Source organism: Erythrolamprus reginae, chromosome 8 (assembly GCF_031021105.1).
Source record: "Erythrolamprus reginae isolate rEryReg1 chromosome 8, rEryReg1.hap1, whole genome shotgun sequence".
NCBI lineage: Eukaryota > Metazoa > Chordata > Lepidosauria > Squamata > Dipsadidae > Erythrolamprus > Erythrolamprus reginae.
In genome coordinates, this window is record NC_091957.1 from 39,256,652 (window position 1) to 39,277,056 (window position 20,405).

Sequence of the window (20,405 nt, forward strand, 5' to 3'; positions counted from 1 at the left end):
CTCTGGAGGGAGCTGATTCCAGAGGGTCGGAGCCACCACAAAGAAGGCTCTTCCCCTGGGTCCCGCCAGACGACATTGTTTAGTCGACGGGACCCGGAGAAGACCAACTCTGTGGGACCTGACCAGTCGCTGGGATTCGTGCGGCAGAAGGCGGTCTCGCAGGTATCCTGGTCCGGTGCCATGAAGGGCTTTATATGTCATATACAGTAGTTACATATTTATTTTCTTCAATAAATATGAGCGGGCATCAGAATTTCATTTTTAATATGTGTACCAGTGTGTTCAGAGAAAAAAAAAGTCAATAAAGGTTATCTTACCTTATATAGAGTTTGGCTAAATTATGCTAATGTAGAATGGGATGATAGCACATTATCCAAGTACAGCAATTGTATTGTTTAAAACGAATTTAAACAATAAGGCATGCAATGAATAAGTTTATTCAGAAGTATCTTTAGAATACAGTTTCTGGTTCCTTTCTAAAAGGAAAAAAACCAGCCTTAAGCATCTTGTTTATTATTTATTTGTTTGTTTGTTTGTTTATTATTTGTTTATTATCCCCAAGTCTGCGGAGAGGGGCGGCATACAAATCTAAATGATGATGATGATGATGATGATGATGATGATGATGATGATAATAATAATAATAATAATAATAATAATAATAATAATAATAATAATGTATCTTAGCACTATCAGGACCAGTATGACCTTGCTTCAAGTTCAAATAGTAAAGCTCCATTTATTCCTTTGGAGATCTTAGGAGATCTTTGGCCCAGAGAAGACCAAAGCTATAAGCTAGATAGACTGAGAAATTAAAATTAAAACAAATATCAGAAGACCATGACAAACAAGTTATATAACACTTCTAAGAGACCCCCCATAAGCCATATTTATGAAGCCCTCAGACATTAATATTCAGGAAGTTTTAAAAAGAAAGAGATGTATGTTTTGACAAGTTGTATACAGTGTTGAGGTTTGGGGGTGAATAACTGTTCTTAAAAAAAGAAAAAGAAAAACCAACAGAAGAGAATTCTCAGTCATCTAAGGTCATGGTCATAGTTCCCTCTAAGCTGAGCAGTGAGCAATCGCTCACTTAAAAATCATCATCAACTCAGAGTTTTTCAAACCTGCCCAGAAGCCGAGAGGGAAAGAGTGAGAGGGAAGGAGAGAGAGAGGAAGAGAGAGAAACAGATAGAAAAAAGAGAGGAAGGAAAAGAGAAAGAAAAAGAATGGGAGTAAGGAAGAGAGAAAGAAAATCAAAATCTAGTTTGAAACTAGCTCAACTATTTAAATGGCATTTTGATATTGATAAAGTTGCCCTATTATGAGCTCACTGTTATAGACACACAGTACAGTATTTTATTTTGAAATTCTCTGAGGCAAAACAGGGTGGGTTTTTTGTTTGTTTGTTTGTTTATCTATCTATCTCTATCTATCTATCTATCTATCTATCTATCTATCTATCTATCTATCTATCTATCTATCTAATCTTTAATATTTCTCTGCCGCCCAGTCCCGAAGGGACTGCTGCTCAGACACTTTTCTGCCCACCCCCCAAAAAAATTAGAGGGAACACTGGTCATGGTTGTGCCAAAGATGCTTTTTCAAAAGGCAACTGGACTTTGTTTTTCCTTGAAGACATTTTGCTTCTCATCCAAAAAGCTTCTTTATTCTGAAGACGTTCCTTGAATGAAAAGCGAAAGATCTTCAAGGAAAAACAAAGTCCAACTTTGGGTTCACTTGTAGACATTTCGTTACCATTGCAAATGGTAGGAGAAAAAATGTTGTGCTTTTATTCATGTATTTATTTGGTTTTATTATACTGTTGTAAAACACCCAGAGCCATTTAGGTAGCATGGTGGTGTAAACATTTAATTAATAAATAAATAAAATTGCTGTAAATCTTAATTTGAAAAAAAAGATGTTGAATGAATGTTCTAAACTGATGTTTGAAAAGTAGAGTAGAAACACATGGTGCCAAGTCATAAATTACATATTTTACTTATGCTTAGCAGGTTGTAAGAAACCATCTACTGAGGTCAATAAACTACTAACCATGTTCTTTCAAAAGATAATTGAGGTTTTCCATGTTGTTGGAAATCATAGTTTATTCAAAGCACTGATGAATTCCACACGCAAGTTCTATATTATTTATTGTTCCCTGGTTGTTCCAATATGTAAGGATTGAATTGATAATACCTTTACCAATGGGACTCTTCTTTGCAGCGTGATGGATTCTGTGACATTTTAATTCCACTTCTTTTATATTTTCCGTGAAGGACTAAAAAAAAAAAAAGACATACTGACGGGAATTTACTAATTGTTAAATAGACATTACTTTGTGTCTATAAGAAGCAATAATCCCCAAGGTGGGGGGTGGGGGGGATCAAAAGGGCCTCTTTGCATTCACCATGAAAGCTGATTATGAAGCTTCTGCATTTTATTTTTTCAAAAAAAACAACAACTTTCAGTTGAAAGGATGGTGTTGCAAAAATGATGTTACATGCTAATTCGGTGTCTCAACGGTTATATTAATGATTTAGTCAAGTATTAGTAGCCTCTTCTGCTTCTTCCAGTAATGACAAAACTTTCCTTTCTAATGCTCACTTCCTGCTGTGCAAATCAGGATTTTAACAAACTACATTTAGCTGCAGGCTTTTTGACATGGCGTCACACTGAGATAAACACAATTAACAAGATTTGTTTAACAGTATCTTTCTTTTACATTTATTTATTAATGGATTTAAAGACTTTTGACAATTCCTTTTACAGCATGGCTTTTTCTGGACTTCTTTTAAATCGGAGCTATTATTTATTCAGAGCGCAGAATGCTAGCTTAATACAGATTATAAATCTGTTGGGCAAATTACTTTGAGCTCAGATACCCCCCCCCCCCCCCCCTTTCCTTTTCACCAGCAGTACCTGGTTCTCAGCTAGGTCAAGTGCCCAAGACAGTTGTCTAATTATTGTTGCTGTTTAAATTTGCATACCACCCAACTCCCAATGACTCATAATGTTTTTGCATTATTGCCCTTTATCTATTCCTATAGTGCAGGAGTACCCAAACTTTTTACACAGGGGGCCAGTTCACTGTCCCTCGGACTGTTGGAGGGCCGGACTATTAAAAAAAAACTATGAACAAATCCCTATGCACACTGCACATACCTTATTTTAAAGTAAAAAACAAAATGGGAATGTACTATTTAGAGGGGGAGAAGAAGTCTGAAATTCATCTATGTTTATGTTTTCTTTTTAATTTTCTTTTGTTAACATCTGATTGGCTATACAAGGATTTCTTGGTTTATAGAAAAATGTATAAAGAAAGAAGGAAGCACTTTGGCACAATGGTTAATAAGTTAGAAATATAATTGGTGTTGTACTTCGTCTCATTTCCTCTCTCTCTCTCTTTCTTTCTTTCTCTCACACTCACTCTTTCTTTCTCTCTCTCTCTCTTCTCTCTCTTGCTCTCTTTCTTTCTCTCTCTCTTGCTTTCTTTCTTTCTCTCTCTCTCTTTCTTTCTCTTGCTTTCTTTCTCTCTCTTGCTCTCTCTCTCTCTCTCTCTCTCTCTCTCACTCTCTCTCTTACTATTTCTCTTCCTCTCTCCTTCCTTCCTCTCCACTTCTCTTTCCCTCCCTCTCTTTCCCTTCTCTTTCCCTTTTCTTACTTTCTCTCCACTTCTCTTTCTCTATCTTTTCCCTCTTTCACCCTCCATCTTCTCTCCCTGCGGAGGACACACCCAACAAGCCTCCACCCTCCGACCCCAGACTCCCATTCAATCCCCATTCAGAAAACAGAGCCGGCTTCCCATTCAATCCCCATTCAGAAAACTGGTGCAAGGCTTCCCCGCACTTTCCTTGCCACCCCCCGCCCCAACTCCGACTCCCAGCTTCCCTATTCGCTAGAGGAAACAGTGGCCAGAAGCAAAGGATGCAGACACATCCTGTGTTCCTGTCACTCACCTGTGGGCCGGATAAATGGCCTCAGCGGGTTGCATACGGCCCGCGGGCCATAGTTTGGGGACCGCTACTATAGTGCATGCCATTGGCTGTAAGTAAATCCCAGAGCAACTTAACTTTGAAAATGTGCAAAGTGCTACTCTTTGTGTTCAAAAATATATCTGCAGAGATTCTGTCTATAGGCCTTGCTTCTTGTTTGGACTGAACATATGGCTTCCCTCTTTTTTTATATTGCAATAAATCAGGGTGGACACTGTTTGAGTCTCTGCTGAATACTTTCTTAGGACAAAGAACTGTTTCGGCCTTCTTTGATTAAATAACCTCATTTCCTGAATGATTCTTTACACCAGGCATAAAGAACAACGAAGATTATAAATTTCAGCTAAAATATAAGAAGTTCGAAAACTTTAGAAAATCAGGATGGTTGGTGAAGAAGTGGACTCCTATAAAATAAATCTAGGAACAGAACAGAATAGAACAAAATAGAATAGAATTCTTTATTGGCCAAGTATGATTGGACACACAAGGGATTTGTCTTTGGTGTATATGCTCTCAGTGTACATAAAAGAAAAAGATACATTTGTCAAGAATCATGAGGTACAACAATTAATAATTGTCATAGGGTCAAATAAGCAATCAGGAAACAATCAATATTAATAAATGGGCTCTTGAGCCTCATCTAAATAAATATAGGAGTATAATCATTGGTGGGCTGCTGGAGGTTCTTAGGAGTTCGGGACAACCTTTAGCTAAGAATACAGTACAGTATTTCCAGTTCAGAGAACCCCCAAATCCCACTCCTGACTAGCCCCGCCCTGCCCAATTCACCCTGTCCCTCCCTTTCCAGAAATCCCCACATGATCCATTTTGGATGGAGATAAGTGCAGGGCATGTTCATAGGCTCAAGGAGGGTGAAACATGGGTCTACCAGAAGTTCAGGAAGGCTGGAAATGGGTCAGAGAGCATCTGTAGTCTGGGGAGGCTGTTTTCACCCTCCCAGAAGCTCAAGGAAAGCCTCTGGAGCCCAAGGAGGGCAAAAATGCCTCCTCTGCCATAGTGCAGGAGGCCGACTAGGCCATGCCCACTATGGCCATGCCCATCCAGCAACCAGGCAGAGAACCTTTGCTAAAAAAATTTAAACCCACACTCTTTTTTATATTGCAATGAATGGTCTATGCCAGGGTTAGGCCAAGGGTCTATAATGGTCTATGCCAGGGTTAGGCAAAGTTGGCTCTTCTGTGACTCATGGATTTCAACTCCCAGAATTCCTGAGCCAATTATGATAGCTCAGGAATTTGGGGAGTTGAAGTCCACATGTCATGAAGTCGATGGGACCATCTCCAGTCTTGGGGCTCCCAATTTAAAATGGACATTGATAAATTAGAGCAAGTTCAAAAGGATGGTGAGTGGTCTGGAAACCATGTCCTATGAGGAACAGTTAAAGGATCTAGGGATGTTTAGTCTGCAAAGGAGAAGACTGAGAGGAGACTTGATAACTGTCTACAAATATCTGAAGGGCTCTCACAGAGTAGAGGGATCAGCATTGTTCTCATTAGCACATTGAAGGACTAGAAACAATGGAATGAAACTGCAAGGGAGTAGATATAGATTAGATATCAGAATTTTTTTTTCTACCAGTAAGGGTGATAATCCAGTGGAACAGTTTGCTACAGGAGGTGGTGGGCTCGCCTTCAATGGTGGTCTTCAAATAGAGACTGGACAGTCATCTTTCTGGGATAGTTTAATGAATCCTGAATTGAGCAGGGGGGTGAACCCGATGACCCTGGAGGTCCCTTCCAACTCTATGATTCTATGATTCTCATGTATCAGTGACTGGTCAGAGCCCACAGAGTCAGTCTTCTATAGGTCATGTCAGCTCAGCAATGTTATCTGGTAGGCCCTAGGGGAAGGGTCTTCTCTGTGGCAGCTCCAATGCTCTGGAACTAACTCCCCCTGGAGATTCGCACTGTCCTCACTCTCCTTGCTTTCCCAAAGGCTTTAAAAACTCACCTTTGCCGGCAGGTCTGGGGCCGTTGAGATCTAAAACCCTGACTGACTGTAACGTGAATGAGTGTGGTTGTATGGTTTTATGACTCAGGTTTTTTAGATTAGTGTATAATTGGGCTTAGAATTGTTTTTGTATTATTTTTATATGCTGTGTGCTGCCCTGAGTCTTCAGAGAAGGGTGGCATATAAGTCCAATAAATAAATAAAATAAAATAAATGTTATAGAAGAGCCAAGTTTGCCTACCCTGGACCCTATGCAGATGATGTTGTAATCACATCCATATACCACATGGAAATGGAAACAAGGGTGTTGAGAGATTTAGCTTCTTTCTGCTGAGAAGAAAACTAGCATTTCCAACATTCCCAAAAAATTAACATTTATTATTTACATGAAATTATCATAGCACTCATGATATCATGATGATCAAGTGGCAAATTAATAAAGATGATAACAACCAGGTGTGCATTTATAAATACTTTGGAGTACCTTTGAAAGCCTCATCTCCAGTAAGGAATATTTTCTATGTCTGTCAACTATTGCTTTGCAAAGCTCTTCAGGTATCCTGAGATTATTCCATCGAAAGGAACCCATTTCATCCCTGCAGCTTGTAAATCTAGACAATTATCTCCCATATTTCACTACAGTGTCCAAGAATGTGGTTCTAGAAATCTTGATAACCTTGAAGTCATTTTATTAGACCCATCCTTGCACTCCCAAGATTCATTAAAACCAATGGACTATAGAGACTGGTGCATTTTGCATGGACCCAGAGCCTGGTAATATCTTTTAAAATTTTGACTGTAGTTGTACCCTAGGTATTCTAGCCCCAGTGCTTCTCAAACAATATTCAAGTCAACTTAGCTAAAAACATTGCTAGAAAACTTGGTTTCTTCTATTTTGTTTCAATACCCAAACAACCTTAATACAACAAAAGCACCTTCATTTGGGGCATTGGTTTTCAAACAACCTGGTTCCTAGCCTTCCAGCATGTGGAATCTTTTCAGGTAGCTATGAACTAGCCCCTTAGCCCTCCTCTATTAATCCTGATATGATCTTCACATCTTTGGTGAAGCTGTGGTGGATGTCTTACTTTATCCCACCCAGTGGGCACACTACAAAAATACCCACCCACCCCCTTCATCAATGCATACATTCTTACTATGAATATGTAAATTCAACAATTGTAGCTTCCTTGAGTCCCCATCATATCCTTCTTCTTCTACTACTACTACTTTTTTTAAAAAATTATTAAACAGTTTTTTAAAAAAAGAAATCTTCCTTTCAAAATTTTTGCAGGTATACATTTCTTACATATCCATTTTTTCTTTTATTTCAATTTACCATTTATACGTATAATTCTAATGTTAATTTTTATATATATAAGGATAACAGTGTCTTCAATTTATCCCTCTTCTCTAATCTTTGTTTATATTCTTTGTTTATTATAGCTTTTATATCACTTCACAGTGCTTTACAGCCCTCTGTAAACAGTTTACAGAGAGTAAGCGTATTGCCCCCAACAATCTGGCTACTCATTTTACTGACCTTGGAAGGATGGAAGGCTGAGTCAACCTTGAGCCTACTGAGATTTGATCTGCCAAACTGCTGGCACCCAATGATCAGCAGAAATAGCTTACAGTACTATTCTAGCCACTGCACCACCGAGGCTCTCGGTTCGGTTATTCCCTTTTCTTTTCTTTATTGTTATTTTTCAACTCCTATATCTTCTTTTTTAATACTCTTTCTTTACCCTTTATCCAGTGAAGGGTTACCAAAATTTTTACTACTATACTGTTGGCGTGGCTTATGCACTACATTTTCTTTCAACATATTTCAGTGCAATTGGGTGCTCTGGGGTGGACCTCCATTTTCGCTATCGCACTGCGTGACGTCCACCCCGGTCTGGGCAGCAGCCCGCCCCTTCCCTTATCCCTCTTCTCTAATCATGCATACCATTTGTCCCATATTTTATACTATTCTTTTTATCCTTTTCTTGTATTTCTTTTTTAAGTTTGTTTATTTCTGCACAATCCAAAATTTTTCTAATCAAATTTTCTTCCATTGGTATATTATTATTTTTCCAGTTTTGTGCACACATTATCCTAGCCGCTGTTATAATATCTATAATTGAATATTGTATTCTTTTCTCATAAGTCTTCTTCTACTTTTAATTGTGCATCACCTCAATGGCAGTGAAAAGGAACATAGTACAACCAACAGACCTTTATTCAAGTAGTCACATCTGATTCTTGATGATCCCATGGACTATAGATACCAGTTCACACATCCACCACTGTCTCCCAGAGTTTTCCCAAATTCATGTTCATTGTGCTGACGACACTATCTAACTATCTCATTCTCTGCCACCATCTCCTTGTCCTTTCGCTTTCCATCTTTCTCAACATCAAGGTTTTTGTCAATGAATACTCTCTTATCCATTGTGGGTGGAGCCAACATCCAAGTATGGGATGACACCATCCATTCAGCCAATGAGGACTGAGTCTGTCAGGTGGTAGGTCTCCGCCTCTGCCACCATTCCCCCTCTTTGACTCAGTCCTCAATCTGCCAGGACATTTGTTCCTTTTATCCCAGCTTGGAATATTTTTCCACTCTTAGTACTTTCTTCTCTCAGCAGCGTCCAATAGACATAGCTTGGAGACACTGAGGCTGAAAATGGTGAGAAAGTATTTGAACTTCAGTATTTGTCCTTCCAAAAAACAATTGGGTTGATTTTCTTTAGGAAGTTGTGATATACAAGGCATGAATTTGGTCTATTCTGCTATAGATTAGCTGTGTTTTAAATCAAGCATGAATCCGTGACCACAGCTGCCATTTTAGAAAAAGTGGGAAGGCAGTCATTCAATGTGTTATAAGTTACTTGTTCCTTGATGAATGCACATTAATTTAATTACGGAAGGTTATAGAGTTGTTCATAAGCAGTAAGAAAAATATATATTATTCCAGTATTTGATTTTCTGGAACACCATTGAAATCTTCCAAGTGAAGGCCTCTACTGGACCAAATGTGAACACAGCTGGAAAATCTCCCACAGCAAAAACATGCACTAAAAATCATAATACTGATGAAAGTGTGATTTCAAGCTGAGAAAGACTATTCATCGATTGTAAATAGAAGCTGTGAAATGCACAATTTTTTTTGGTCTGCAACTTCTGATTCTTTCATCATTTCGAGCTACATCAAATCCGAGACAGATGGGATGGCTAAATGTTGATATATGTTAAGGTTCAGACATTTTCAGCGATTAGCTATGAAAGGACAGATGTTTTAACTCTACAAAATTCTTCCTCCTCCCCTGCTGAATTAAAAAAAATGAAACACTCTCACTTTGAGTTATGATATCTATTTCTATAAAAGCAAGTTGAAATGACATCTGTCGTATTTTACATATAAAAGAGGCAAGGGCTACATCAAAATATGAGAGAACATGAGAAGGGTAGGATGCTCGGTGTCTTATAATATTTATAAACCATATTCCCATTTTATTGTTGCCTATTTTTGAATGACTATTAAGAAATAGGGCAAATAGACGAACCAGGTCCAGATAGAGAAATACAAGCAGGCAGATAATACAAGCTGAAATATCATAAAACCTATATATTCCAATGCATCATTAGATGCTAATGATATCAGAAATTATTTCATACAGGCTTTTAATCAAAACCAACATGAGTCTGATGAACTTTAAGCTAGAAATGTTTGATTAACAGAGCTCTTTTTTAAAAAAAGTGTGCAGATAATAAACAATATATCAAAATTAGGTCATTTTTGTATATAAGATTAAGAAATGAACTATATTTCGTTAAAAATTCTTACCTGCCGTGCACGTCTCCTGGTATATTATATCCCAAATCAGTCAAGTTGTTTTGACATCTAAGAAAAGAAATCCTGCAAACATCTCCTTCCTCTCTCTTGAGTCTGAAGGTATCATTTGTTGATGGTCAATCACTAAGTTGTATCTGACTCTTTGTGACCACATGGACTGTATCAGGGTTGTTGTGGCCCACCAGCAGCCATCAGAGCTTGTGGCAGACTCGGATAGTGAGGAGATTGGGGAGGAACATGGGCCAGTCCTGGAGTCTGGGGAAGGCTCTGATGAGTGCTCTGTGTTGGAGGCAGAGATGGGGCCAGAGCTGCCAGACAGTTATCAGCTACCTTCAAAGTCAGAGATAACTGTGGCTGAAGAACAGCTGGAGCCTGTTCCCGATGTGCACATGTGCAGAGTTGCCAGGAGAATAAAACAATTAAGGAACAGAGGTCAACTCGGGAGTAAATGTACAAAGGAATGCTAAATGGCCCCTCGTATTGGAAATAAATAGGAGTGATGTTTGCAGGAGACAATTCATTATTGTGAAGATTTGCTTATCTGAGAGGCTCCTTGCCAAGTATTTCCTTGTACAGCGTTGTACAGTGTTGCACCTGGAGGTTATCGGCCTGGCAAATATCCAAGGACTGATAAGGTTTGTGGTTGCAATTCACTCTTGAAAGACTGCTTGCAGGATTTTGTTGGATATGATTGCTAGAAATTCACACTAGCCCAGTAAAAAGGGTTTTTTTTTTCAGGACAAGGAGTCCATTTCATGATTTGGTGAACCCTAGGTCAGAACAAAGGGCCTTTTCAATGAGTCCTCTCTTCTCATCAGCTGGCCAAAATATCTGAGCTTCAGTTTCGGTATCTGTCGTTCCGAAGAACAGTCAGGGTTGGGATTTTTTTAGGATTGACTGGTTTGATTTTGCAATCCAAGGAAGTCTCAAGAGTTCCAACACCACAATTCAAAAGCATCTATTCTTCCCCCTTTAGCCTCCTTTATGTCCAACTGCCACCGTCAGACATTATTATTGGGGAAGTCATAGTTTTGTCTATACAGACCTAGATGAAACTAGAAATCTAAGCGTCAATCACTACAGTACTATTTTTATAGCAAAGCTACAAGTAAAAGAATCCTGCCAATCTAAAAGCATTTCTCTCCTCCGACCTACTTCCTTTATCTTTAGGAAAACTAAGACAGGGTCTTGTCTGAGATGTTTTCTCAAGTTTACACTCCTGTCCCGAACTCAGCCCTCTTTCATCTTTATTGTTGTCTTCCACTTGTCCCTCCAGGCCATTTCTTCTTTACTCTATAGCCGCTCACAAACGTTATTGGCAATGTGTGGAAAGTCAGAAGATAAGGAAGCAAAGGAGTAGCTTGAGAGGAAGATTCTTGATGAAAGTTGAAGCTTTGCAGAGTCAGACTTTAACAAATCCAAGGTTGTTGAGGAATGTCAAAATCAAATCTTTATTAAGGCCATAGACCAGCATAGCTATTGGGGAACGAAGCACTTTCAATATTTAAGGTAGGGCTAGGTGTAAAAATTGTAATGGGCAGGAAAGAATACTAAAAACGTCTGCTTTTCTGCTGCCATCTAGTTGTCATCTGGACTTTTGCAATTCAGCCTCTAATTTGAGGTTCCTCAGAGAGGAATTTCATCACTGAAAACACTTCTGCCAGAGCTGTACTTAGAATCTGATCTGTGGACCAGTGTAGTCTGCAATATTACAAATCCCAGCGACCGATAAGGTCCCACAGAGTTGGTCTTCCCTGGGTCCCGTTGACTAAACAATGTCATTTGGTGGGCCCCAGGGGAAGAGCCTTCTCTGTGGCGGCCCCGGTCCTCTGGAACCAACTCCCCCCCCCCCGGAAATTAGAACTGCTCCCACCCTTCCTGTCTTTCGTAAACTACTCAAGACTCATACTGCCAGGCATGGGGGAGTTGAGACACCTTTCCCCCAGGCTTTTTTATACTTTGTTTTATGTTTGGTATGAATGTGCTATTTGGTTTTTTAAATAATGATAGGGTTTTATATGTTTTTAATATTAGATTTGTTCCACTGCTATATTGTTTTTATTGCTGTTGTGAGCTGCCCTGAGTCTTTGGAGAGGGGTGGCATACAAATCTAATAGATAGGTAGGTAGGTAGGTAGGTAGGTAGATAGGTAGATAGGTAGATAGGTAGATAGGTAGATAGGTAGATAGGTAGATAGGTAGATAGGTAGATAGGTAGATAGGTAGATAGGTAGATAGGTAGATAGGTAGATAGGTAGGTAGGTAGGTAGGTAGATAGGTAGATAGGTAGATAGGTAGATAGGTAGATAGGTAGATAGGTAGATAGGTAGATAGATAGATAGATAGATAGATAGATAGATAGATAGATAGATTAGATAGATAGATAGATAGATAGATAGATAGATAGATAGATAGACAGACAGACAGACAGACAGACAGACAGACAGACAGACAGACAGACAGACAGACAGACAGACAGACAGACAGACAAACAAACAAACAAACAAACAAACAAATATTAGGCTTTTTTCTTCTTTCTGTTATGATTTAGGATTGAAATTGAAAACTTCTTCAACTTCAAAGAGTAATCCTGGCCATTCCACTAAAGATGCATGTCCTGATGTAGACTGACATTCCTGAAGTTATCAACAACTTTCTTCTTTGCTGGGCTGCCTCTAATTATAATACTCATGGAAACATGAACCCCACAGAAAACGCACCCCCTTTAAGCAACCCTTTTGTTTCAGCCCGTCTGCTAGAGGTTTTTAAGTCTTTCCCCCTCTTTAATTCCTTTCAAAACAATCTTTACATTTCAATCTGAGTGACTGACACCAGAGGCATTAAACCGACTGACTCTTAGTCCACTGAGAAGTCACTATGGATCAAATACTGTTAGCAAGAGGCATTGATCACTGCATAATTAGTGCCGGTGGATGCATGGACCCAACTATGAAAGAACTCAATTAAGCGTGCTGACAGCAGAAGCTGCAGTGAGGCAGACAACGAAATTCCTCCCTAGAGAGGTTGATTTGATTTCTCTGTGGGTCAGCTGAAGGGGAGAATGGCTCACAGGCATTCACTCATTTTCCCCATGTCCTCTTCTTTCTGACACCATAGTCCTCGGAGAGGGACGGCATGCAAATCTAAATTATTATTATTATTATTATTATTATTATTATTATTATGTCAATACAACACAGCAAACGAAATCACTATGCTGGATTTCGTATTTCATCACCAGTCGGGCGCTTCCCAAGCACTTAGGACTGTGTGATGTAGCGGCGAATTATGTTTGCCCATCCCAGCAAAGTGGCCCTTTGCAATTGACAGATGGAGATTTTGTCAACTCCAATGGTTTTCAAATGTCTGTTGAGATCCTTTGGCACTGCGCCCAGTGTGCCAAGTACTACTGGGACCACTTTCACTGGCTTATGCCAGAGTCATTGCAGCTCGATTTTTAGATCTTTGTATTTCATTAATTTCTCTAGCTGCTTCTTTTCAATTCTGCTGTCCCATGGGATTGCGATGTCGATGGTCCATACTTTCTTTTTCTCCACAATCAGGATGTCTAGTGTGTTATGCTTCAGAATTCGGTCAGTATTCAGTCATCATCATCATCATTATTATTATTATTATTATTATTATTATTATTATTATTATGAAATACAGCAATAACAAAATCTCAAACCTATCCCACCATTAGGATTAGATCTTAGATTTAATGATCATAATGATCAAGAGTGGGCAAAGAGGGGGGTAGTTTAACTATGATTCTACATTATGAAGTTCAAAACTAACCTTTCTCTCCTTAACTGTCCATCAGTGATACTCATCAGGGTCCATCTGGACTGCCCAGGGTTGAACTGTGTGCACTTCATGGAATGCCTTAAAAAGTTAACCCTGATTTGTCATGCTTAATGGGATCAAAAGAAGAAAATTGGAATTGGCGATCTGAAAGATTTACTTCCAGTAAATTCATGATAGAATGAACAGTAGCAGGAATTGAAGTCCTTTTACCATCTGTTGTTTAGATTTAGATTACTAGAGTTGGAAGGGACCTTGTAGGTCATCTAGTCCAGGAGTCCCCAACCACTGGGCCGTGGACCAGTACCGGGCTGTGGGGCATGTTGCACCGGTCCGTGGAGTCAGCAGCTGCCGGCCCTCATGCCGCCACCCCCTCCCTCCAGCGCTTCGCCTCCCGCCGGGCAAGAGGCCTCGGGAGGCAGGTTCTGCCGGCCACAGGACGATGGATGGGACAGAGGGGCGGGAAGGACCGAGAGGCTCAAGCCTCTTTTGGCTTCTGCCGTGGGGCGCTTTTGCGTTTTTGGCTGGGGGGAGGCAGGAGGGCCAGCCTGACCCCCTCTCTCCAGCGCTTAGCTCCCGCTGGGCAAGAGGCCTCGGGAGGCAGGTTCTGCCGGCCACAGGACGATGGATGGGACAGAGGGGCGGGGAGGACCAGCACCCCCATGCTTAATCCCGCCCCCAACCACGCCCCTTTCCGCCCCCACTGGGCCATAGAAAAATTGTCTTGCTGAAACTGGTCCCTGGTGGAAAAAACGTTGGGGACCACTGATCTAGTCCAAACCCCAGCTGAAACAGAAGTCCCTACACCATTTCAGACAAATGGCTGGAATTTTCAAATTTCAAATAGTCAAGGAAACAACAAGGAAACAACAGTGATGGGGAGGGATTCCCCTTAGTTTCTAAACTGTGTTAATTGAATAAAGGACTGTAATTTTATGAAGCCCAATATACCTATATTACTACAAACTCACCGCAGACTGATAGCAATAGTATTTAGGCTTATATACTGCTTCAAGGTGGTTAATAGTGCTCTCTAAGCAGTTTACAGAGTCAGTAGCTTGTCTCCAACAATAACTGGATCCTCAAAAACTTGAGTCAACCTTGAGCTGCTCAGGATCAAACTGCCAAACTGTTGGCAACGGGCAGTCAGCAGAAGTAGTCTGCAGTACTGCATTGTACCACTGCACCACCATTGATGCTCCTTCCCTTGCTTTGAAATATATTTACATGATCATTCCAGGAAGTACCAGTAATGGAAAAAGATAGAATGTTATGCAGAAAAAAATCCCTTCTGCATTTCTCAGTTTGTCTGTCTATAAAATTCATTTGGCACCCATTTTGTATCCAATGATCCAAGATTACAACATTGTAATTATAAAAACACAACAAATTTGTTGAGAGGCAGGTTTTGAAATTTCCAACAAGAGAATTTCAGATATCATAGGTAGAGGATCATGTTTTTGCACTTAATTACCTGGTTTTGTGAATGCAAGTGTCATTGCTCACCTAAGTTAGAATGTCTTATCTTTCATTATGTAATAATCCCTCCAGCAGTTTGCAGCTTCTCTAGCTGCACACATTAAATCCCAAAGAGGAAACATTTGCTATATTCATGCAGCATGCTTAACATAGGCATAGAACTTAACCATTTTGTGGGTCTATATTGTCAATTGAACCAGACTTTATAGATTTACAGATTAACAGAGTTGGAAGGGACCTTATAGGTCATCTAGTCTAACCCCCCACTCAACATTAGTCTCTACACCAATTCTGACAATCCAGTCTCTTCTTGAAAGTCTCAAGTTATGAAGCTCTCACAAGTTCCAAAGGCAAGCTGTTCTCTTAGTTGATTGTCCTGACCGTCAGAAAGCTCCTCCTCATTTCCAGGTTCAATCTCTCCCTGACCAGCTTCCACCCATTATTCCTTGTCTTGGTCTCTGGTCTAGAGTTAATGCAATAAAGCAGAGGTATCAATCTTGCAGCCCACAGGCTGAATGTGTCATGTGCTGACCACGCTCACACCCATTATAAAAGGGGGGGGGGAATTGTGATAATATCATGTGACAATATGCCATCGTGAGTTCAACACCCCTGAAATTATGTATCATATTTTGTGGTCTTGTTTGGTTTGATTTATCTTGCTTAAGGGACTGTTTTGGGTTGGGCAATTTGTCTGGTTTAATGTTTATCTGCAGTTCTGTTTTTTTTTTAATCCTTAGAAAAATATATTTCAGAGACAAATAAGTAAAGGAGCAAAAGAAAAAGTAAAATAGAATGTCCAATACCAGTTCACTCATCGCTGTTAACCTGTCTACACTAATCTCCATACTATGTTTACTAATGTAAAACCAATGTAAAATTTTGCAGTAGATGTGTTACTGTAGCAAATTGGATCATTACTGGAAGTCTGGTTAAAAAAACCCTCTCTGATCCCTAGAAATGAATTTTAATTAAGCTACTTGGAATCTGAATCTCCAAAGGGGAGATCTGAATGTGTCTTTGCAATGATGCAGAACTACAGATAATCTATGTATATGATCAAAAACCAGAAAAGGATTGCTTAAAACCCCAAATCTATAAATTTTTCTATTGTTTCAGCCGATTAAAAAAGAGTCATTTTATTAATGATTTTTTTTTTCTTTCCTTATAGGATTTGACGTTCCAATTAAAACTGGGTTTGGACCATTGCTTTATCGTCTGCTCTTGCTTAATCTTTTCTGAAAGCATCATCGTTTATCTGAAAGGAGAGAAGAACAAGGTAAGGAGAAAAAGTAATGAAATACAACATAACACATCCGTCAAAAGAGCAAGTCATAATTTCAGGAGATGATAAAAAATTCAAAATCAGTGGCATTTGAAAATAATTTGTGGTGAGTTAAATTTACACTCATGATGCCTTTTAATTCTTAGCAACTGAAGTTTGCAAACCTCCACTGTTTGTAAAGAGCCCTAAATGTGTTCTGTCTGGGTGCCCCCAGACTTCAACACCAACTGGAAAAAGCAGCCAGACACGCTGGTAAAAGCAAAAGCACTTTATAGTTTGAAAAATAAACACAGAGAAAAACCTGTTCTTCCCAACAGGCAGGCTATGAGACTTCACAGCAGAGTCCTGATGGCCAGACAATACAGCAGACTTCTTGCTGGCACACCCACCACTGTAGAGAATAAGACCCACACCTTTTCCCCCCAAGGTTTCAGTATTCAAAGTCACAAACCAGAATTCCAAGACGCCAAAGATCACAGCCAGGTCCCAGGACTCCCAAAGATAATACTCCACAAGCCAGGAAGGGTGGATCTGCCTTTTCAGCCTTTCCAGAGAGCACCACACCCAAACCCAGCTGTTGCCTCTTTAGTGCTGAAAGTACCTGGCTAATTGTCCCCTTCGTTGTGTTGCTCTTTTCTGCCGGAGATCGATTATTGCTTGTGCATTTTCATCTAAGGAATCCAGGCTGCTTGCTGGGGAGAGCTCCCTCTCGGGGGACTCTGGCTGTCCTCCTCAGCCTGAGATTCCTCCTCCCCGTCTGCCTGAACCTCCTGTTCCTCATCCTCCCCCTCTGAGCAGGAAGCCGGCAGAGGATCAGCCGTTCCCTGAGGGGCCTCAGACGGAATCACAACAAAATGTAGAATGCCAAAAGCTACAAAAAGTAAAGCAGTACTATTAGAGGATAATTTGGTAGTACTAACGAAATTTTATGTTTTTTATTGTAAAGAACACATTGTTTATTGTAATGGGAACTTTTCAAGCTTTTTCCTTGCCTGTGTTTTTTTTTAAAGATATACAGGCATCTTTTTTGCACTTTTTAATCTAATGATGTACAGAATTAACCTACTCTTTTTTCCTGAAAATAAGACCTAGCAGGTTTTATGCATACAGCTAATATAAGCCAACCAGCACCAGCAGTCAGTTTTGGCAGGAGACCATGTAGCCGCCAGCCCACTTATGCTTGCTCGTTGCCATAACTGTCGTTCTGTGAAAATTTACAAACTTCTGTCTCTAAACTATTGTGATGGATCTGTCTCGAGTTGGAATAAAATTCATAGAGTAAAACTTTCAAGGTTTGGGTGGAGGATGCTTATTCTGATTTTTTGTTAAAAGTTGATTTGTCATGTTGGTCCATTTGCTGGCCTTTATTATACAATAATTGTTCGGTGGTCCATAGCTAAATGAGTAAAATGATCACCCTGAATTCAAATCTCCAAACTTGCCAAGCCTCTCTATTCTCTTAGAGCTTGAGCAAAGTCATGTCTGTTGTATCTCACTATCTCACCCTCTACCGTCCCCTTCCCTTTTGCCCTCATTTTTGCCATCAGAATCTTTTCCAATGAGTCCTCTCTTCTCACTAGGTGGCTAAATCGTTTGAGTTTTAGCTTCAGTATCTATCCTTCCAAAGAACAATCAAGGTTGATTTCCTTTACCATTGGCTGATTTGATCTCCTTGCAGTCCAAGGGACTCTCAAGAGTCTTCCACTTAATTGCTACCAAGATGGCGCCGACTACGTCTGCCTTGGTGAAATGCTCTCAGATGGTTTCTTCATTTTCTACCACTTATTTTAATTTTAATTTATTTTATTTTCTACTATTCTCTGTGATTCTCTATGGATTTCATACTCATGAGACCATCTTTAGAGGCCATTAAGGAACATTTCTTTAAGAAGCAGCTCTCTGTAGCCTCACCCCCACCTGTCTTTACATGAGAGCATGTGCACCAAGACAAATTCCTTTTGTGTCCAATCATACTTGGCTAATACAATTCTATCCTATCCTATCCTATTCTGTTCATAGCTTGCTTTGGCATTTGTAGATGCTGGCTAATGAGTTATGTTAAATTAGGACTTGGATCATACTAGAAGCAGAAAATCTAACCCATTTGTGATTGATCGTTGGAATGACTCTACAAAGCAGGAGTGGCATCTTGAAAACCTGTGGACTTCAGCTCCCAGAATTTTCCAGCCAGCATATCTTAAAGTTGCCAAGATTGGACACTCCTGTTATAAAAGTTTTTTGTACCATCCTTCAGGAGGCCAAACCTTGTAGTCTGTCCCCAATACTGCTCAAATACACTTATATCACTTGCGTGATCTCTACTTGTAAATTGGATCATTAAATCCTAAGACAATTGTTTGGAAGAAACACCACCCATTGTTGTGATTCAGTCTGAGGCTCCTCAGGGAACGTCTGGAACTCTGCCGGCTCCATGCTCAGAGGGGGAGGACGAGGAACAGGAGGAGGAGGAGGACCAGGCAGACGGGGAAGAGGAATGTCAGGACGAGGAGGAGGGAGAACAGCCTGAGACCCCTGGGGGGGAGCTCTCCCCAGCGAGTAGCCTGGAGTCATTAGATGAGAACGTACAAGCCATCATAGATATGAGGCAGAGAAGGGCAGCACAAAGAAGGGGACAATTAGCCAGGTATTTCCATCCCTAATAGGCAACAGCTGGGTTTGGGTGTGGTTCTCCTCAGAAAGGTTGAAAAGGCAGGCCCGCCCTTCCTGTATTGTGGAGAGTTATCTTTTGGGAGTCCTGTGACCTTGCTTCGATCCTTGGCATCTCTGATTCTGGCTTGTGGCCTCGAAGGCTGAAAACTTGGGGGAGGCGTGGGTTTTATTATCTACAGTGGTGTGTGTGTCAGCAAGAAGCCTGTTGTATTGTCTGGCTGTCGTGACTCTTCTGTGAAGCTTCATAGCATTCCAGTTTGTAAGAACAGTTTTTGTTATCTGTGTTTGTTTTCAAAGATATAAAATGACTTTGCTTTTTACCAGCATGTCTGGCTACTCTTTTTAGTTGGTGTTCGTCTGGGGGAACCCAGACAGAACACCCATGAATTTTTTTTTCAGAGGAGGAAGAGTTGGCAGTTAGGTGGTTGCAGTATGAAATACAAAATAATTGTCAAACATCTTGAGACAGATGTAAAAAATAACCAAAACTCTGACAGTTCTTTTGCAAGCATAAATATATATTTGGATAATTGAAATCCAGACTAGGGGATAGGACGAAAACAGATGTTACATCAGTCATTCTATAGCTTCAGTGAACATTCGCTTCAGTGAACATTTACTTCTGTTGCCCTTTTTACAAATTTAATGGCATGAAACTCGAAGATATATCAATCTAAATATGTATTACCACTTTCATTAATAGCATCAACGGAAGTACAGCAATGGTTTCTGGAGAAAGGATTCGTTCAGATGTGTTACTCAGTTTTTAAAAATGCCTTCTTAAGAAAAACACAGCAACACATATAAATTTCCTGTTTTAAATGAAAGTGAATACTGCATTATTAGGTGATCTGTCTGTCTCTGTCATCTTAACGACAATATTTGTTTTTGTTGTATTCTTCTGTGTGGGTGATTGGAAGGCAACAAAATGAATAGCTGTTGATTAATGCATCTCCTTTGGGCTGAGTAAATTTCTACGACAGTAAAGAAGGACTGAATAAGATTTTCTCCATACTTTTGACATATATTGAATCCATGGCATCACACGATAAAGAATACATTTTTTAAAAAAATCTGTATGCATTTCCTCCTTACGAAATTTTAGACAAGACAGTTGGAGACTATGGGAAAAATTAGTGTATTATGGTTTCCCTAGTTAGATAAATGGAAGTTGGCTTTTATAAAGGTAGGAATTAATCTTGTTGATAAGAGAAGATGAATCTCTTCGCGTATCTTTCATAGTCCTGAATCATTCATAAGCCATGCTGTCTGGCACAGAAGTTGTATAACTGTTATTAACTATGCCTAATATGTTTCTGCTAATTCTCTGGCATCTTGAAAAGAGCTGTCAATGCTTAATA